Below are 23,117 nucleotides of genomic sequence, written 5' to 3' on the forward strand. Positions count from 1 at the left end.
CACGAGGTTGCTTCAAGCATGCTGAACTTTTAAGGGTCACTGATTGCTCCTCTCTCCCCATCCACCAGAAGCTGCTCCATCTTGTACTGTGTCATTGTCCCTCATCCCCACCCCATATCAACAGTACACATTCTCTGGTATATCAGAGCAACACATCAGTACAACATTCAATCTCACCAGTGTGCCCACAGAATTGAGCTTGATTCTGATAGGTGACACTAATTGTGCAGGTGACTCGCCTTTAATTTTGGAAAAAGTACAGCAGTCAGAGGCAGTTCTTTTGGCATTGTTAGGATTTATCAGAAAGTATACAGAAAGCACAGGTTTAGTTAGAAGAAAGCCCCCCTCCGTGGCGAAATTCCTCCCCTCCCTCTCCCCCCTGTCCCCTCTGGTGATCTGGGCTGCACAGGACGCTATCCGTCCAGTGCAGCCAGTGACAGGCTGTCCCCTGTCACATGGCAGCGATCCCCGGCCACTGATTGGCTGGGGATCGCCGATCTGCCTTACGGCGCTGCTGCTACTGCAGCGCCGTACAATGTAAACAAAGGAGACAAACGTCTCCTGCATTTACATTTAGCCTGCGAGCCGCGATCAGCGGCTCTCAGGCTATTCACGGAGACCCGCTCCGTGATCTAACAGGAAACGGCCGCTCGCGCGGTATGAGTGTGCGGTCGGCAAGTGGTTAAAAAAGTTCAGACCCTTCGGTATTTCATGTTTTTGTTTTTTTTTTATTGTAATTTTTTTTTCAGTTAAAATTTTTATTTGGGTATTTTTTGGGTGTGGGAGGTAAACAGTTAATTTTAAATGTAATTTATTGTGTCTTTTTGTATTAAAAATGTATGTGCATGTAGTATTTGGCCAAAAGATGGCCACAGTGAGTTTTTGTTTTTTTATCCTGTGAGCAAGCACGCTCGCTCACAGGAACTACAAGGAGGACGTGATTTTTTTTTTTTCAGAAAGAAAAGTAGCCGTCGGTTTTTCTACCGGGGACTTAGATCGATGAATGGGAACAATGTTCCCATTCATTAATCTCCGGGCTACCGGGGAGTGGCACGGGACGCCGGCGCAGGTACGATCGCGCATGGGATTACGCAAACGCGCACAGCAGCATTTTGGACGTGAAAGTCACGTCCAAAAGGTGAAAATAGTTAAAGAGGAAATTTAGCCTAGGATTGAACTTCATCCCAATCAGTAGCTAATACCGCCTTTCCCATGAGATATCTTTGTCTTTTCTCAAACAAAAAAATGGGGTGAGCTTGATAATTTCTATGCCACTTCAAATCTACAAAAACTGATCAGTAATATAACTATAGATGAAGCTCCAGATTTCCAAAATATGTGGTTAGAATAAATTGGAAAACACTCTTGATGGTGGACTGGGAGAATAAATGACAGAGCCCTTATAGAAGTGGGGGGTTGCTTGGCTAGTATACTAAAAGGAGTGCTTTCATGTTTTTTCTTTGCCTGTTGAAACACTTGTTGTGGCATCAGATGCCAAAGGAACAAAAGACCTATCAGGTAAATTTGCCTTTCTACAGTATCTGGGTAGGAACACACTAGGCAGAATTGCATATGTGATTCTGCCTAGTGTGTATCTATCTATCTATCTATCTATCTATCTGTCTGTCTGTCTGTCTGTCTGTCTGTCTGTCTGTCTGTCTGTCTGTCTGTCTGTGTATATGTTCGTGATCTATTTATTATCATTTAACTGTTTATAGCCCTAGAATAATCTGTCCCATCCTATGTTTTTAACTTATCATTGTATCCAATGGTTTTATCACATCGATCCATTTATTTGCATTACATTATTCTAGACCTCTGTAATTATTATTATTATTATTATTGTCATAATGATTCTAATCTGTATTTTTCAACAGGCTTTGTTTGAAGATTACAGAATAGTTGGAAAGTGTAATACATTAATGCTGGCTCGGGCAACTAGATGAGATTCAGAAATCATGTCAGGTCAAGAGCCACAGGCCAGAGGTAGATGTAAAATGTTCCCTTAAGCTGCTACAGAAAGAACTCTTTTCTTCCTCTCGTCTCTGGGGAAAGGCCAATTTTCTTTTCTAGAAAGGAAGACACAATAATGACCCATCCGTTTACCAATATGAACTCTAAATACAGAACAGCCCTCAAAGGACATGGCACAGTCATGTCACACTGTAACAACTCTATACAAAGCAATATATACAGTACATACACACACACATATATACTGTATATAGCCTTTATACCACTGTTCCATATTTACAGCTCATATCTGTATACAGAGTGTGATCTACAGCCTAGGTTCTCAACGTGTGGTACGCGTACCCCAGGGGGTACTTCTGATGGTTCCAGGGGGTACTCGGGCTTGATATACTTAACCAAGAATAACAAATTTAGAGATTTAGAAAATGATAAATCTTATTTAAACAACACCAAGTTAACATTCTAGCTAGTTAAAAGCAATAGTAAATGCTTGGAAATTGTTTAGAACCAATTATCATGTACTACAATCAAATATATATTTGTCAAGGGGTACGTGTGATAATTTTTACTATGCTAGGGGGTACTTGGTGATTACTGGGTTTTAAAAGGGGTACATACCAATAAAATGTTGAGAAACACTGATCTACAGTATATACAATACTATATCTCACTCTATATACATACTATAAATTCTGTATTAAATATTAAAATACAGTAATTTAAATATATTAACCTGGGGGGAGCCATGGAACCCAGAATATATCTACAGCAGAGCCTTCAAAAAACCTAAGAAGTTGGCCCTCACCATTGTGAGTACTACTGGCGATCTTTGCTGGTTGGTTGAGACTTCCGGTTACTTGAGTTACAGATAACTGGGATTTACTGTATGTGTGTATATATATATATATATATATATATATATATATATATATATATATATATATATGGATTATTATATATATATATCATCCAGAACTCCATATCGTTATAGTATTTTCCTAATACCATTACAGTGTAGGTCCCACGTGTCCTGCGTTACCATCTGTAATGGACTCCACGGGACCTTAGACTGTGTCCTATGGTATCTGCCGCATTAGTAAACCTTGTTAAATCTGAGAAGTTGTGAGGTGGGGTCTCCATGGATTGGACTTGTATATGCAGCACACTCCACAAATCTGGAAAAATGGAGGTCAAATAAAAGATCATTTTTCATCCTGGGCAACTTTCTTCCATAATAACTCCATTGTCCAGTTTTGACATTCACTTGTCCACTTAAGTTACCTTCAGCGTCAGAGTCAGCATGGGCACCATGATTGGTATGCAGCCTCATACACAGCAAGTTGGGATGCACGTTGCATTCCGACTCCTTTTTCTCATGGCTGGCATTAAAGTGAACCCAAAGTGAGAATAAACTGATGAGATAAACTATGGTATCTATCCTCCTGCTCCTAAAAATGGCCTTTTCTGGGTATCCCATTATTTTATTTTATATTTAAACATTTACAAAGTAGATGACATTCTTTATTGTCTTTACTCAATTACCTTCTATTAAGGGTAGCAGAGCTAAAATACATGAACTAGCGACCTTTTTATTATCTAACCCCTACTCACAGAAGTTGTTCTTTGCTGTAAAATGGCTGTAATTCCTTATCAGTAAGGGGTTACACTCTAAGCGACAAAGGAGAAACTGTCAATTGCATGCCTGAAGCGTAACTCGTTCAGACACACAAAGAAAAAAGAAACCAAGCCTAGTTATTTGTGTGTTTGGCATTGTACATAGACATGGTAATCTCATCATGTCACCTTAGGTACATTTTAAGATTTTCAGCAATTTGTGCTACAGTAGCTCCACAGTGGATTTAAATCACACTGGTTAGCTTTTTTTTGGCTATTCACATCAATGAAGTTGGGATCACATGTTGCCAGCTGTGATTTCCTGGACCACTTTTGGCTTTTACTAATACTGCGTAATGGGGACACCTGTTCTGTTCTTTGGAGATATGAGTGGGAAGGATGAATGGTACCTTGCTGGGAGGACTACACTAGGTGAGCAACAGACATTGGTCATTAGTGATTCTTCATGATAGATCTCTAAGAACGCCATCAATGGGATTAAGGGTTGCTTGTACCAACACTAGACTTCTGAACAATCTTTCCATGACAGGGAAAAGATCTTTCTGGACAAAAATGAAAAATTTGCAGAGTTCACTTGGATCTCTGCAACACTGCAGACTCTAAAAAGACTAAGTTATCTTAGTTGTGTCTAATGTTACCTCTTCAGTGATTATCGCCACACCTCTCAAAACTTGTTTCCCCGGTTGGGTATAATGTCTGTTCATCACAACGATGGGCTAATAGCAAGTTTTGACACAGAAAGATCAGGGTTAAAACTGTGAATTCCTCATACAGTTCTATATTGTCAAAGTATCTTGAGCACTATGCAATGAGCTCAGCACTCATAGATGACTGTATGCCATCAATAATGACAGAATCACTATATAGCCATCGTTCCAGAGCTGCTGGCGCAAATAATAAATAGGAGCTTTAAATAACAACCACAATACCACAAATAACTAATATGTCATGTAGGCTAAATATAGTGACAATTGCAGTTTCTGGCCCCAGTAAACCCATGGCTATTATTTTTGCATTATATTTTTACAGCGCCAATATCTACCACAGCACTTTTACTTACTGCATTTAGTCATTTCCCTAACTGTCCCTCGGAGGAGCTCACCATTTAATCTCTACCATTTCAGCCATTGTTTTATGTTCTTATTGCAGTCTAAGGCAAAAGGGAGCTATTTAACGTATCTGCATGTTTTGGGGAAACCAGAGAATCCGGGGGAAACCTACACAAACAAGTGGAGAGCAAACAAACTCTGTGCAGATAGTTTCTGGCCCAGATGTGAACCAGGGACCGTGGCACTGCAAGGCGAATGTGCTGCCCACTTAACCAATGTGCGGGCCAATTATAAAATGGAGCCTCTTCCATACTGAGCGGTCACAACAAAGCAGAAGATCTCCTCTCTAAGAATATCCAGAGAAATGTATTCAATAAAATATTTTCAAAAACGGATACATTTATTTATAAATTACACTATATATATATATATATATATATATAGAGAGAGAGAGAGAGAGAGAGAGAGAGAGAGAGAGAGAGAGAGAGAGAGAGAGAGAGAGAGAGAGAGCGCGCTACTTCAGATATATAAACAAGCTTGGCTTCCATTAGTTTATAGGCTATTCTGTTTTGAGTTAGCCTTCAAACAAACTAGTATTTCATAAACATGAGTTGCTTCTAGCAGGTCACTTGTAAAATCCCGCATTTACTTAGTGGCACTGGATAAAGAAATGAATTGTAAACTAGCTGGTCCAACGAGCTCTAATCTTCAAAAGTTCTGCATCTTTTGGCCTAGGGCCTCCATAAAGAAGATGTCTGCAGCATTATTTAAAAGCGGAGATGGATCACAACCTGGGAATTACATAGTGGAAAGTTTAGCATTAGTAGCAGGGATGCGTTTTGAAGTGTTGATAAGAGATGCATATGCACATGTGTAACTGACAATAAGATCATAAGTGGAATTGTTTATGCTGTTATTCAAAGTAAGTATGGTTCAACCTCCTGGCTTTACTTGACCTTCAGATGGACACCGAAAGCAATGTTTGAAAGCAGAGAAATATGTTATTAATTTGGAATATTTATGTAATTTTCATGTGGCTGTAACAAGATGAATATTTGTTGTGTGTACTTATACAATGTGGCAATATGTCTGTCTCATTTTAAAGGGATTTTGTGAACTTTATAGTCTTGTGTAAATATAAATTCATACTGCATATTTAGTGTACCTATGGTACTAAAATCCCTTATCATTGCTGCTCCATGATGCAGAAAACAATTCACAAAATATTGTCAATAAAAATATGGTGCCTTTAAACTATTCAAAGCGGTGCTTCAGTAAGTGAATCAAAGTGCCACGTCCAGTCCACAGAACTTATAATACATAAAGCTTAGGCTTACAACTTTGCTTTGTACAAGAAGCATAAACCTGGATCTGTATGTGCTTTGTTTACTGCTGAAATAGATCCACAGCAATGAATTGGACATAGGGAATGGGAGATGTTTATATCAAAATAAAAAGGCTTAGGCCCCGTTCACACTAGCGTTCTGGGATGCAAACGGACCGGATCCGGACCGGTTCCGATCCGGATCAGAACCATACGGTTCTGATCCGGATCCGGTCCGTTTGCATCAGGCATGAATACGGCTGCCATCCGGATCCGTTTGGTAAAAATAAATAAATAAACTATTAAAATTGTTGGGGTGTGGGAGGTCAGCAGAAGGTGCACCTGTACAATCAGGTCCTCCGCTGTTTAGGGCCTCATCTCCACGTCCGACATACTGCCAACAGCTCCAGCACTAAAGTCACTGCTGCTCCACTCCAGAAATGCTGGGCCCATGTGTCCCCATCCAAAATGGCTGCTAGAATAAGCATAGGAAGTGGGGCAGAACGTTCGGTTTTGATAGCCAGTGTGTTCTGTGCTTTCCGTTCCCCATTGGTTTCTATTTCCGGATGGTGCAGTCAGGCTCCAGTCCGGGTGCGTGGGCCGGAAGATCCGGACCCAAAAAATAGAGCATGTTGGAAAAGTGTCCGGAGTCAGGATCCGATCCGGCTCAGTTCTGTACGGAACGGACTCGAGTGAACGTCCGCATAGACTTTGCATTGTTATGCGGAACGTACGTTCCGTTTGTACAGTATACGTTCCGGATCCGATCAGGCGAATCCGGACAGCGAACGCTAATGTGAACCAGGCCTTACAGCAATGACTTAAAAATGGAGGGAAAGGGGGTTTACAATCAAGCATTCATGCTTAGCAGCTAAAATCTTTTCTTTAGACTCCTCCACTTCTTTTCTGCTGCAGTGAAAGTTCCTGGTCTGCTCCTGCCTTCAGACCTTTCTTGCTCAACCCCTTCCCGATACACAGGCTAAGCCTGCCCCCTCCTATATGTGATTGCTCCACCACTCTAGCATTGGTACAGATGTTAGGTTGGAAGCTCCAGACGAGTTTGACAGTCATGATGCACATGCTGTACTAGAGGATGGGAATGGAGAGGCTTTGCTCACTTTTATAGAAGTGGAAAGTCTAGAATTTTGGACAGCAAGGCTACTCAGAGGTAGCTTTACTGTCAGTGTGTTGAAATAGGGTCTTCATGGGAATACATGTAACAAAGGTGCCTACATTAAAGGGTGCCGGATTTAGCCGATCAGTGAGCCACTGCACAGCAGCAGCGGCTCTGTCACGCAGATCCATGAGCTGGTGCAAGGAAGCGGTGGCTCTCTCAATAAGGAGGCTGGGAGAGGCTTGCCAATTGTGTGCCCGGTAAGTAGTGACTCTGGCTGTGAGGAGGCTCACTGGGAAAGCCAGTGAGCAGCGTCTCTCTCTGTGAGTAGGTTTGCTGCCAATATTGAGTGGCCAGTGCCAAATTTACCGCCCTGGCACCGCCATAGCCAGTAATAATATTATGGGCTATGGCGACACCCAAATTAACAGGCATGCTGTGTGCCCTTATCAGCTCCTTCGCTTCATAGGTAGTCTGGGCCCCTGGAACCATATGTCTACCAAGCTTTGCTTTTTTTTCAGTGTCAACTTTATACCGGGGCCAAAGATCTGTAGATAGGCAATCCATGTATCACACAAATACTTGTTAACAGCACTGAACCCCTTGATATGTTTTCTGTCAATTAACTTTGCTGTGCATTTTTTATAGGTGTACGTACATATTTCTGTTATTTTAACCAATGTGTTTCAGGTAGAGAATTAGATTAGCGCTTCAACCAACAAATGTCAAATAAAAAAAAAAGAGTTTAAGACAACTAAAATAGAGAAATTGGAAAGTAGAACGCTGTCCTGCTTTGTGTAAGCTATAAAAACATGTAGAACAATTGGGACAAAAGCGTTGCATACAACTTTATAAAAAACAAATCAGCATCAGAATAAAAGTTCATCAGTAGGCACAGTCCATCCAGATATCATGGCCACAGATACAGTTCATATAAAACAATGGCTGCTAGGGATCAAACCCCCCTTCAGGTCCCCACTCACCGGATGCAGCGGCCTATGTGGGCCCGTCACAGCATTTGAGGTATTGGCCACCTCACAGCCTATCGATCTGATGTGGCTCTCACATGTGGAGGTAGAGTTTCCCCAGTTCCAATTTGCTCCAGTGCCTCTGGCTGGCTATCTTGCATCAGTGTTTCTTTTCTGCTATTGGACATACAACAAGCACAGCGTTTCCAATGGATCCATTGCAGTGCAAACATCAAGGAAACTCCGTGCTTGTTGTATGTCCAATAGCAGAAAAGAAACACTGATGCAAGATAGCCAGCCAGAGGCACTGGAGCAAATTGGAACTGAGGAAACTCTACCTCCACACTTGAGAGCCACATCAGATCGATAGGCTGTGAGGTGGCCAATAACTCAGATGCTGTGACGGGCCCACATAGGCCGCTGCATCCGGTGAGTGGGGACCTGAAGGGGGGTTTGATCCCTAGCAGCCATTGTTTTATATGAACTGTATCTGTGGCCATGATATCTGGATGGACTGTGCCTACTGATGAACTTTTATTCTGACGCTGATTTGTTTTTTTATAAAGTTGTATGCAGCGCTTTTGTCCCAATTGTTCTAAATGTGTTTCAGGTGTTTGTGCATTTGTTCTTACTACCTTACAACTACTTTTATGGTACAATGGACTATGTCTTTCTCTGACCTAAGTGACTTTACCAGTTACGTGACAGAATTTGACAGAATTTTTGGTATTCAGTCAGGCAGAGGTTGATTTCCTCACGTCTCAGTTTGATGATTCATTTTTATTGACATACCGTACTCTGCCTTGAAACAATTTGAAAGTATTGATAAATAGTGTTATGCAATGAAAACTTCATAGTGAAATATTAATAGAACACTTGAGAGCCAAAGGAATACCCAGGGAGCTCTGCCTCAATATAACCCTATATTTTGTAAAATAATCGAGAATTATATAAGTGGCTGTGTACGCAGACTATCTGTAGTTTGGACCTTATATAGATCTTATTGTCCAAGGGATACAGACATAGATTTCAAAAGTCTAAAACTAGGCTTCAGTCTATCTTACCATCAGAGGAACTCTTCTACTTTTGAGAACAATGTAGAACCTCTAGTGAAACTTACAGAAAACAGGCAGTGGCTATCAATCTTGACAGAATTAGGAGGGACACCCTAAATTACCAGGAAGCAAAATAGGCAATATGGACAGATAAAACAACAGACCTTCGCTTACACTTCTTAAGGTGCCCATAAATAGTACAATCTCCCAAATGATCAACTGAATAGGGTACCATTGGTGGTGCTGATGATTGATGACAAATGATTTGTTCATCAATTAGAATTTCTGAACAATTTTGTAAGTCTGATTAGATTGCTTATAATTTTCCTCTCCATTGGTGGTCCAACAGATCACAATGATCGGAATAGATGATTGATCGTTCAGGAAATTATAACTAAAGGTGGCCACTGACGGTAGAATTTGCCGAACAATCGTTTACAAACTATTATTCAAAAAATCTCTAAACCTATTTTATCAGATTCAGTTCGATTTCATTAATCTGATGGGATTGGTTAGAAGATAGTTGTCCAAAACGATCATACGTATAATCGTTCATAAACAATCATTCGGCAAATTGTATTGTTAGTAACCACCTTTAAGGACACCTTAATGAGGAACCCCAGTGAAAATAATGTAATAAAAAAAGTGCTTAATTTTTACAATAACTGTATAAATGATTTAGTCAGTCTTTGCTCATTGTAAAATCTTTCCTCTCTCTGATTTACATTCTGACTTTTATCACATGGTGACATTTTTACTGGCAGGTGATGTTGCTTGCATTTTTGGCAGTTGGAAACAGCTGTTATTTCCCACAATGCAACAAGGCTCCCACAGTGTGATGTCAGGACCTTGGTGCTGTGAGGCGCTGACATCACACTGTGGGTGGGGTTTCACCACAAAATCAGCTCTAAAGAGCCCCCTGATGATCCGTTTGAGAAAAGGAATATATTTTTCATGGAAAAAGGGGTTATCAGCTACTGATTAGGATGATGTACAATTCTTGGTTATGGTTTCTCTTTAAGTCAGATCTTAGTATTGGTGAAATCTTGGCAGCTTCTTCCATAATTTTATTAGGCCAGGGCAGACACCATGGGGATAAAAATGGGGAGGGGGTCACAGATGCTTATATAAGTGGCTGTGTATGCAGAATATCTCTGGCTTCCACAGACTAGAAGTACTTTTTACTTCAGTCCTTTGAGTTATATGTAATTTGTCTGTGTGAGACCTTGAGAGTCACTTCCCCCCAAAAAACCCATAACATCTGAGAAAAGTCAACACTAGATGTCAATACACTAAGCAGACTGAAAATGCTGCAAGCAAAAATTACGGTGTAGTTAATGGGTGATTTCAATTATAAAGGCATTAACTTGGATATTGAAGCTACACATATAAAGTATTCAAAGGAGAGAAACATCCAGGAGCAACACGTCAGCTTGCCAATAGAAAACTTCACAACTTTATGTCTTCACAACAAGGCAGAACAGCATAAAAACAGTATACTTATCAAGTCTGGCAGCATGTAGTTAGAGAGGAGGTGCGGAGGAAGGTCGACGATCGTTTCGCCGTCAAGACCTTTTTCAAGACCATAAACTCCCACCTCACCTGCAGGCATTATATATCATTAGTACCACCCATCCATTCATGTGGCGCCAATATTAAGCCACCCCTGTTACCTTTATTAGTGTCACCTGAGTCGCACGGAAGTTTGATAATTGCGGTACACCGATATTGAAGTGATAAAATCACTGCCTCGCATATTCAGACCTGCCCGCGTCCCTAGAGCAATGATCCCTCTGTGCGTATTATCGCAAATTCTTTCTGTTTTAAGAAAGCAAACTTTTGTTTTTCTTTGCATTTTAGTAAGGGGGCTTTTAGGACCATTGTAGCCCCTCACACACTCCAATGAGTTCTGGTTCACCATGAGCTTGCTGGTTAGTCTGTACCTCTCGCGTATTATGGGACACGCCAATAAAAGTGCCAGTTGAAAAAAGCCATCCAGAATAGGGAGGCTCCCTATTCTGGTTGGCTTTTTTCAATAGGCACTTTTATTGGCCTGAGGAATCGGGCTCAGACCCGCGAAACGCATTGTCTGTGCAAAATAAAAACTCTTTGTTTATACAAAAGTTTTCATCACTGAGGTAAGCCACCTCAACTTTTTTTTCCATTTTAGTGTCCACGCTTTTCTAAATTGTGTAAGTGCCACAATCTCCGGTATTGATCGCGATTTGGCTATTGTAGCCACTGATGTGATCGCTCTTCCATCCCTACCAAACTGCTGCAAGCAGCATTTTGCAAATGATCTATGATCACAACACTGCTTGTGGGGTCACGCCCATCGGGATCAACTTGCAAAACGTTTTGCTGATCGCCAGCGCAAGCGCTCCCATAACGCAGCTACTGGGTCCTAGCCCTTACAGAGCAAGGACACACTTTAACAAGGACTTGCATGCCCTGTTCACACTTGTTCAAATTTACGTTTACATTTAATGTATTCCTATAGCGTTGCATTTGACTCAGATTTTTTTTCTTTTTTGTGCGTTTCGTGCTGTGTAGTTTTTCAGCATTTTTTATTTGTGTTGCAGCAATTTTTCTATGTGTGATTTGCATGTAATGTAACTCAATGGAAATGTGGAAAAATTGCTTTTTATGCAAAATGAAATTGATTTTGAGGGTACTTAGATACATTCTTATGTAAATTAACTTTATTGGTATGTACGGAAAAATAGCAATCCAAAAAATTACATAAAATAGGAGCATTAAAATGCAAAATCACAGAGCTAAAAATGAAAGGACAAAACCTGAAAAAGAAAACGTGGAAATCACATGAATATGTGTGAACGCTGTCTTACTGAGTATTGCAATATTACCATTTCCTATCAGGACAAAAATAAAAGGTATTGAAAGGCCAACATTGGCAAATGATTACATTTTGGACATGATCAAGTATACCACTACCAAGAGCACTATCACCACAATAAAATGGTATTGTTCCGCCCCTTAATATTATGGCAATCGATATCAACAAACACACAATAGGGGTTTTCTTGGAAACAAATGTTCTCTTTTTTATTCTTCATTCATAAAGTCTTCAAATTGCGGACATGTTGTATAAACACAGGTTCAGAGTTCCAAGTCACACATAAGACTGCCTGACACGTGTTTCATGGCCAAAAGCCGCTTCCTCAGAGGCACACTGTATACAAACATCCAATGAGCCAAAGTCAAAAGACACCACAATCTGTATATTGTAGAGAAAAAGGTCTTAGCGTCGGTTCCATGTATATGTTACGGCCAGAACCCGTACTGTGGCCACTTCGCGTTCTGGCCAGCCACTTCGGGTTCTGGCCGGCCATTGTGCAAAGTGGCCGCAGCGCAGCGGCCAATGTTAGAAATGTTATGTTTACGCCGTCTCGCTGCGGCCAAATTTATGACAACCTTGCTTAATTTAATTAAATATAGCCGGCGGCAATGTAATAGATGAAGCCGCCGGCTTTCGCACTACCTCTCTCCTCCCCCCCCTCCTCTCTCCTCTCCCCGCCTCCCATACAATAAGTAGCAGCCGGCGGGGACATTCAGCCGGAGAGTCGTTCGTCGCGGCAGGGGCAGCAGAGCGGGGAGGCTGCAGACATTGCTTCTGCCAGCACCCGCTCTGCAGGAACAGCAGGATTCCCCTGTCGCGACGAACGACTCTCGGGGACACGCGTGTCCCTGTCGGCTGCTACTTATTGTATGGGAGGCGGGGAGAGGAGAGAGGTGGGGGGGGGGGGAGAAGAGAGGCAGTGCAAAAGCCGGCGGCTTCATCTATTACATTGCCGCCGGCTATATTTAATTAAATTAAGCAAGTTGTCATAAATTTGGCCGCAGCGAGACGGCATAAACATAACATTTCTAACATTGGCCGCTGCGCTGCGGCCACTTCGCACATTGGCCGGCCAGAACCGGAAGTGGCTGGCCAGAACGCGAAGTGGCTACACTTCGGGTTCTGGCCGTAACATATACATGGACTAGAAGTGGCCCAGCATTTCTTCTTTGCTCTAATAGATTATTTACAGCAAATTATGTACAACCAGCATTTTTTTTTACTAGAACAGCATTCAAAGGGTTACACACAGGACTTCAAAGTTCAGTGCAGAGAAATCTGGACGCATCCGAAGTTGTATATAATGTTATTTTGTGTTTAATTGTATCAAGTGAGGAATTTAAATAAACACTTCTCCTACACTTCCGGGTCCCCTGAACAAAGTCAGACAAATTAGAATGCATTTCTTCTTGTTATAACATGAATAAAGCAGTTATAAATAAAATGCAAAGTCAGCTTTCAGAGAAAAAAAAGTGTACTTTGGGAACGTATAATTTCTAAATGAATACTAATACTTATGCACAAAAGCAAATATGATAACCGTATGGCATATAGAAAGGAGGAAAACATGTTTTTATTGAATATTATGTCAGAGTTTTATACCGCTTTAACGTTTTAGAAAGGAGCAGCCAGAGTCCTGACTTGAATCCAATTAAGAATCTGTGGAGGGAGCTAAAGATCAGGGTGATAGCAAAAAGATCCTCCAATCTGAAAGATTTGGAGCTCAAGATAAAGATGAGTGGGCAAAAATACCTGTGGAGACATGCAAAAAGCTGGTCTGCAATTATAGGAAGCGTTTGATTTCTTGCTGGTTGATTAAAAGTAACTTTAAGTCAAAATTTGCCAGGGGTATGAATAATTATGGGCAGCACTGTATATATATATATATATATATATATATATATATATATATATATATATATATATATATATATATATATATATATATATATGTTTATTGGTATGGAACTTACACCCTTCTAGTGATGTTTAGCCTAGGCTAAGATTACATGAAGTCTTCTCCTGCCAGTGCACTCTGGGAGACCAGGTGTTGTTTCTGCTCACTTTACAACAAACAAGCAAACATTACACAATGATGCACCTTGCCAACAGTGAAAATGTTGCCATCTGCAACAAATTTACAAATTGATAAATTAAGAATTGTAATCAAGGTAAGGAAAGATTTTACAAATGGTAAACACTGACTAAATGATTTGTAAGGGAATACTGTACAAGATAATTTTATTTTATTCATTAAGCCATGCTCGGTAAAGCTCCTCTTTATGTAAAATCAAAATAGATAAGGCACCTTTAAAAGGACTTGGACAGTTTCCTTACATTGAGGGGCATCTATAGCTATGATTGCTAGGTGTGGAAAGGTGATACCTTTATCCAGCCTGGGAGGTAGTTTCTACCCTAGTGGCTTAACTTTATTCTGGACTGAGGAACAGTGAGGATCATAAGGTTAAACTCTATGGGTACTTGTCTTACTTCAACCGAGGTGTCTATATAACTGTGCCTCAATGCAACATAACATCAATGTGTGTATGTGTATTTGTTTCCCTCATTGGGCTTGAGTCACTAAACTGTGCTAACTCATAGCACGGCCGCGCTTGCAAATTTGCACCTGCTATTATGTGCAAAAACACACGTGAAAACGTGCGCAAAAACACTAGTGTGGCCGTGCTATGAGTTTAGTGACTCAAGCCCATTGTGTATAGCACTAAATAAAGATATAGCAAGACATTTTATTTATTTGTTTTAAATTTGAGACACATGAAGAATTACATTACAGACAACCCTCTCATCTTATTTAAATCTCCATGCTAATTATCTGGTAATTTAATAATAATAATAATCACAATACAAGAAAAGTCCATGAATTTGGGACAACTAGTTTGACAGCTAGGCCCTATTATTCTCAGTAGCATTATCCTACCAAGGCATTTCTAATACTTGCAGCTTTGCTAGTAAGGATGAGCAGATCTTTTGCATGGAATCAATTCCACTATATGAGGAATTTTCTGTAAAAGTCCCCTTTAATTCTGTGAGAAAATGCACAGCAAAACAAGCAGGAATTTTCTCCTTTTACTTCCTGGTTTTTAGTTAGCCAACGGAATGTTCCCTTGTGCTATTGCAATATTATCCAGCCAAATAAATGTTCACAGGTGCACTGGCAAGTTCAAGAAAAAGGGTCTTGGGATGCTCTAAAGTGTTTAAATAACTGTACCCATATAGGGGAGCCACCTCTTGTCACATAGTCACTTGCAGAAAAAACCTTGCAATGGGTGTCTTCAAACAGTATCAAAATGTATTGAAAAATTGTATCATAGACAGCCACATAAAACAAACCCTTCTCCCCCCTTGAAAGATACACGGCCGTGTACACATCAAGTCAACTGACTTCTCACGCATCCAATAATCCCATACAACACTCACTAAGGATCATATGATGAGGGGATCCCCCCTAAATCATAAGAAGTCCCAACTGGGAAAAGGTCCTCAGATAGCTTGCTAGGCTTAGTGTAACTATTGTACTCTATGCATCGTTATCCTTGCATTCCTCTATACAAGGAGTAAGACAAGTCCCCATCAACCACATGAATATCAGAGGTTCCACTGAACATTCACTTCTAGCTATTCTTGAACCAGTCCAATATAGCATAACAGGCTCCTTCAATTTTCCATAAATTGGCAAGTATGGAAGGATCTCACAGTCACTATTTCAGCTATAAAGCAACAATATGACTTGGTTTCCCAGCTCCACACAAGATTATGACATTTATATTGTCAGAAATTAGGGCTGGTTTCATTTTCCATATTGCATTACCACAGACACGAGACAATTTCCAAAGCTTATAATTCAGCTATTTAGCACAAACTGCTTCCTGTCTCAACTCCATGCATCTGCTTAGATTTTAAGCACGTTGGTAAAGGGTTCATTATGCCATGTCACATAAAGCGGGACCACAAGGTTGCCCATTCGGGCTCTCACCACCGCTGGTCAAATGGAACTCTCCCCGCTTGCTGTCATTAGTGTTTGTCCAGTGTCCTGCTCCGTTTCATGTGCGCACTTGGGTAAGTAGCAGGGACGCCTCTCTCCAGAGTTGCCGGCCGGTGCACAGCATGTAGCGCTGATCTGCGTGCGTTACGTCAGCTGCTTGTCACGCCCGTGTCACGTGACATGTTTTGCCTGGCTTCTCCAAGCTTTTTCAAACGTAAGTTGGGATTGGCTCCTTCCGCCATATTTTATAGTCACATGGGTTGTGTTTCAGCCATTCATAGATCGGGTAGAGTCTGCCTAGTAACCAGTAATGCATTCTTTGATCAATAACTGCCTGTCTTGGTGTCCAGAGGGACACAATATACTTTTATATCTATATTTTGACAGATCCTTATGCAATTCACGTAATGCCTCAAAGCGACTCAGTTTCACCATTAGAGCCTCAATGTTCTCGCATAGATCTGCTGTCGGCCATCAGCATACACATTTTTTTTAAAAACATGCTAGTGAACCTGGCGTTCTACATATACATATCACAGAACCAGCAGATTCATACATAGCTCCTGCATGCGGCGATATGCGACTATGGACCTGACCATTATACACGCCTAAGGGCCACAGTCACATCCACCATTTCAGGGGCATTCTTCACACTTGGCACACATCCCATTTGTTTCAATACACTCAAAAGAGAAGAACATTTCATGTGCCAGCTCTTGATTACAGTGAGATAACCTTTTGGATCATCTGCTTCAAAATGCAGTGTCTCTCTGCAGTTACATATGCTGCCTCATTGGCCAATATTGCCAAAGGGCCACCCGATTTCTAGATTTTACATCGCAGCGGACCCTTGGCCCACACAGCCACCTGATTGCAGCCTATGGTGGTTGAAACGGTACAAGGGACAAATCAGTATTCAGACCCCTGGGTACTGGCGTACGCAATCTAAAGATCCATCTAATTTCCATTTGCCGCAGCACTTTTTTATAGTCACCCCCTCTAGGGGATAGATTCATTTTATAGAATCCTTTAAATCTAAGTTTATCAGGGTCACTGGCGTGGAATGTTTGAAAATGCTCCCCTAGTGGTGAACCAAGGGTAGCATTTCTGATATTGCTCACATGTTCTTGAATGCGTGCCTTCAAATGGCGTGTCATTTCGCCCACATATTTAAGTCCACAGGGACATGTGATCATATATAAGACAAACTTAGCGTTACAATTAATAAATGATTGTACATTAAATTCATGTCTGGACTCAGAATCAGTAAACGTATCCGTTCTCTCAACCAAATGGCATACACTGCAGCTCGAGCAAGGGTACATTCCCTTCGGTCGTCGCGATTCCCCCAGCCACATAGTTGCAGCTGGAGTTGCCTTAGGTTGATAGTCCGACCGTACCAGGAGGTCCCGCAAATTCGGTGCCCTCCTAGCCGTCATTTTGGAATAATCACCCACTAGTCTAGCAACTGTGGGGTCCAGCTGCAGTATATGCCAATGTCAAGACAGGATGCCTCTTAGCTGGCTCCAGTGAGAACTATATCTTGTAATTAAACAAATGCAATCATCTGATTGTTGGGATATACATTTATTCTTCCGCTTTAATACGTTTTCTCTTGGGGTAGATTCAGCCCTTGTTCGAGCCTCCTGCAGTACACTCCTCGTACCCTCTTTCTCTAAATCTCCCCGTCATAGCTTCAGATTCGAGAACAAAGTCACTCTCTTTTGAACAGTTCCTGCAAATGCGCAGGAACTAGCCTATGGGTATGCCTCGAATCTATGCTTGAGGGTGGACACTTATAGCGTGTAGCAGCACGCCTGAAATCTATTGAGGAGGGCCAATACTTCACCACTGTCCCTTGCAAATGAGGGAAGCCTCTCAACAAGTGGCTTGAAGATATGATCCAAGATATGGCAAGTTCCACAGTAAATGTATAATTTCCTTGTGATAGCTTTTGACCTTTTTCAATAAACATGTAGTGAAATATTTATGTATTTAATTATTACCTGACACAGACAATCACAGGGGTTCTGTGGATGAAAGAAAATCAAAATAGAAACAGCATGAGCCCCCCTCGACACACATACAGCTTATTAACTCTTTAGGGACTGGTATTGGTGAGGAATACTAGCCCATATGTTTTTTTTTAACATTGGGGGCAATTTTCAAAATGTAGGGCGTTAGAAAACCCTCCCTTCTTATTTTCAAAGCGCAGTATTAGCCCCAAGATGGAGGTGGGATAGTAGTATTGTAGGGGTAGGGAATCTTATAGTGATTTCTTTTTATTAATAAGGGGGCCCCAGATATCCCAATAGAATCTGGATACAGTAATATTTCCATGTACAGTTACAAGTAAGAAAACAAAACAAAAAGAATGAAAAGAAAAAAAAGAAAACACATTGAAAAAATAATAATTTAATGGATACAAGAGGAAAAAAACAGACATTACATTTTTTTTTAATCAATCAATAGGAATGCCAACTATATTAATTCAATCTAATGAAGGTATGTAATCCAACTGATCTATTTGCTAACTCTGTTGGTAAATGATTTAGGAATACTGTACCTAAATCAGTCACATCAGCCATTTTAAATTGTACACACCGTGCAAAAAAAAGCAAATAAATAACTAGGATACATCACTGAAGGGTCTGTGGCACCCAAATTAATATAGTAGCTATTGCCTACCTGGAAATTATCCCCGATGTGCCATTTTTGAGTTGCAGGTCACTAGACGGGCCCATAAAGGGTGTAAGGGCCCATTCACACTAGGGCGATTAGCGGGCGATTCCCGCTAATCGCGGAAGCGCTAGTGCAATAGTAAGTATATGGCAGTGATCTCACTGCCGCGATTGCCACCGATCGTGGGCGATTCACAATTAGTGGCAGTCACCAAATGAGTTACCTGCAGCATTTTTTGCGATTCGGGAGCGATCATGATGAGCATGCTATAGAAGCGCAAATCACGATCGCTCCAAGAATGTGTATTTGTCTAGTGATTTTTCTATGTTAAATTTTGCGCTTTTAAGTGTGAATGGGCTCTAAAGACCCCAGCTGAAGCCTCTGTGGTAGTCTGTAGAAACCATATAGTTACCCTAGAAATTTCCAGCATTGAAAGTGGTATTTGAGGATATGTTTATCCCTACCTTCCAGTTAGACCAGCAGTGGAGTGTTCAAGAAATACTGGGCTCGATGCAATTCACTAGGTGATATTTTTACATCTTGCCAATGAAATTCCCATTTAAGCCACCAGAAAAGCAAGGCTACTCAGGATGATTTTTACAGTACTTTCTCACTTACATTTTTCATTTATATAGCACTAATAATTAGTTATATAAACGGAAGATGAAACATTATCCCCTTGGAGAAAACTTAGGAGAAAAAGTGAATTGAACTGATTAAAAATGATTTTTTTTGAAGATGAAAAAGATGGCTGTTGCTTTTACATCTACAAAGGTAATCAATGTGCACATGGTGCTAAGCATTCTTACAAGTGCACATACATAGTAATAGATTGTTACACCGGATAAGAATGTATTCAATACTATCCCTTTGATTTGGCTATCGTCACGGGTAATCACAATCATAAGAATCTAGCGTATGTACAGGAGCTCTCCGATGTCAACTAAAGATCCAGCATGCCAAATCTTTAGTGACAGCAGGGTGAACTTTGAGTACATTGTTCTCTGCAACCAACCTTCCTATTGGAAACCACTCCATTGTGCTTTGCAAATCGTGCTTCCTCCTCCATAGCAACAGATGTGTTGCTAGCATGTAGACTAACAGCACATCTATACAGGCTCATCTGCAAACTATCACCCATGGATATGGATTTAGTACTGATCCCTGTCAGGGAACAGTTCTCATATCTGTGTACTTTTTTGATCAATTTGTTCTTTCATTTTTGGAAACATTTATTTAAATAAACATATTATATGAAACTACTCCATGAAACAATTCCCTTAGTTATGCCATGCAATTAATTTGGTCTGATGTACTTATCATTTTTTGCTTTGTTGTAAATAAAATGCTATGATTATTTTAAGCATTTAATATAAAAGTTGGAATGCCATTATACTGTATATAGTCGTGCTAATGGCTAAACAACAAACGTACACAAACATCACTAAGTAGACACCATACTGAGTGTTACTCTGCCTCTTCGCAGTTCACTGGTTGTACATTACCTTGATTGTTCTGTACAGATTTTGGCATCCTTTCAACTTAAAGACATTATGGAGATGAGGATAAAAGAGGTGCAGACTTTTCTATTTAGCCTGAATTAAAATGCATGCTAATTGGGTACATTTTATTTCTTGTGTTTACACAACAAGCTAATGTTTAGTATTGTGTGGTTCTTAATCTATATCTCTGGTTGTAGAAATAGGACAGAATTGCTTTCCATGTTCCAGTAGTCTAATTAATTGTTTACAATTGTTTGCCTTAAATCCTAGAATTTTGATCCTCAAATTGTGTTTTTGTGCCTTCTTGTCTTATTGATATCACTTTTGCCTTAGCGCCTTTTGAACAGTCTTGGGTCAGAGATGCACTGATAACTTTATCTCTAAATTGTACCTCTTGTCTGAACAAATTTCACTGCCTTTTATATGCTGAAGCTGTGATCATTTCTTTAAAAAAGCAAAATAAAGCATTCGTTAGTTGGGTGAAGGAGACATGAACAACATACAGTACATGTTTGATTTTGAGGCATGCATTAGGTATACATTTGATAAATGCGCCTGTTTAAAGTGGCGCAGGATATCGGTAGTAGATTATCAGTATATTTACTACTTCATTCATATAGTAAAATATTGGTAATATTTACTGATATTTTACTATGAACTTCTCCCTACTCTCATACAGAACCCTTCCCTGCTGGTGCCTAACACTAACCCCCTTTGGTGGGTACCCAACCTTAAACACCCTCCCAGTGGGTGCCTAACCTGAGCCCCCAGTAGGCAACTAACTTTAACTCCCCTAGGAAACTAACCTTCACCCCCCAGAAGGCAGATAACCTTAATCTCCCACACCTAACCCTAAAGGGATATTTAAGTACGGTAAAAAAAAAGGGCAATTTTACTTACCTGGGGCTTCTACCGACCCCTGCAGTTGGCCTGTGCCTGCGCTGGTACTCAACGACTCTCCCAACCCCCGCTGCGGCTTAATTTCGTTTTCAGCGACGGAGCCTGTCATCGGCCACTGTGCCTGTGCAGCCATGGCCGCTCACGCTCAGTAGAGATTTTCTCGTACTGTGCCTGTGCAGGATGCTCCCGGCGACAGGCTCAGACACCAAAAGTGGAACTGAACAGCAGTAGGGGACAGGTGTATCATTGAGTACCGGCACGGGCCGGCTGTAGGGGGCCGTTAGAAGCCCCAGGTAAGTAAAATTGCCTTTTTTTAAATCTGACTTAATATTCCCTTTAAATTATCCCTGTGGGGCCTAACCCTAATCTCATTAAAATGCTTCCTATTTAAAAAGGCACCCATTATAATAGCCACCCACTACAAGAACTTGAGCTACAAATAATGGGTGCTTTGTGCTTGCTATTTGTAGCCACAACCTAAACTGAAATGGATATGGAAGTTTCCTTTTAAACAATACCAGTTGCCTGGCAGTCCTGCTGATCTCTTTGGCTGCAGTAGTGGCTGAATCACAGACCTGAAACAAGCATGCAGTTAATCCAGTCTGACTTCAGTCAGAGCACCTGATCTGCATGCTTGTTGAGGGGCTGTAATTAAAAGTATTAGAGACACAGGATCAGCAGGAGAGTCAGACAACTGGTATTATTTTAAAAGGAAAAATCTGTATCCTTCTCAGTTTAGGTTCCCTTTAATTGCATGTGGACCATTGATCCATATATACTGCATATAAAAATGTTATTTTGAAAGCAATCTACTTTTCATGTTACATGCTCCTTGTTTAAAATATAAAATAGTGGAAAATATTGCCATGGATATCTACCAATATATACATGCAGATTAACCCTTTCAGCCCCCGGGTATTTTTCACCTTATGCATCCGAGCAATTTTCACCTCCTATTCATTCGCCAATAACTTTATCACTAATTATCACAATGAATTGATCTATATCTTGTTTTTTCCACCACCAATTAGGCTTTGTTTGGGTGGTACATTTTGCTAAGAATATTTTTTTCTAAATGCATTTTAACAGGAATATTAAGAAAAAAAATTGAAAAAATTCATTGTTTCTCAGTTTTCGGCCATTATAGCTTTAAAATAATACATGCTACCATAATTAAAACCTATGTATTTTATTTGCCCATTTATCCCGGTTATTACACCATTTAAATTATGTCCCTATCACAATGTATGGTGCCAATATTTTATTTGGAAATAAAGGTGCATTTTTTGCAGTTTTGCATCCATCACTATTTACAAGCTTATAATTTAAAAGTTGTTCACAATATACCCTCTTCACATGCATATTAAAAAAGTTCAGACCCTTAAGTAACTATTTATATATATTTTTTTTAATTGCAATTTTTTTTTTTTCCATTAAAAATTTTATTTGGGTAATTTTTGGTGTGGGAGATAAACAGTTAATTTTAAATGTAATAATGTGGATTTATTTTATAAACAAATGTATGTAACTGTAGTTTTACTATTTGGCCACAGTGAGATTATTTTTTTTAGCCCTGGAAGCGAAGTGCTCGCTTCCAGGAAGCATACAGACGGGAAACTTTTTTTTTGTTGGTTTTTTTTTTGTCTCTGATGAGAACCTGTTGGTGTTTCTGCCGGGACTTAGATAAATGAAAGAGAGCAATGTTTCCATTCATTGATCTCTGGGCTACGATCACCCACGGGAGCGCGCATAAGCACAGCAGCAGCCGCCTGGACGTGACAATCACGTGCAGGTGGCTTAAATGGTTAAAAATAAAAATAATGAAAACAATACTTGTATACACCAGCTTTTTTTCTTTTATTTAAATAGTTCATATTTCCAGTTGCCCTTTCCTGACTCCTTTTAGTTAATAAGGCAAAGTATATTACTTCCCCCATTGTTAAGGTGCGTACACTAGTGTTGGGCGAACAGTGTTCGCCACTGTTCGGGTTCTGCAGAACATCACCCTGTTCGGGTGATGTTCGAGTTCGGCCGAACACCTGATGGTGTTC

The sequence above is a fragment of the Hyperolius riggenbachi genome, chromosome 6, assembly GCF_040937935.1.
Source record: "Hyperolius riggenbachi isolate aHypRig1 chromosome 6, aHypRig1.pri, whole genome shotgun sequence".
NCBI lineage: Eukaryota > Metazoa > Chordata > Amphibia > Anura > Hyperoliidae > Hyperolius > Hyperolius riggenbachi.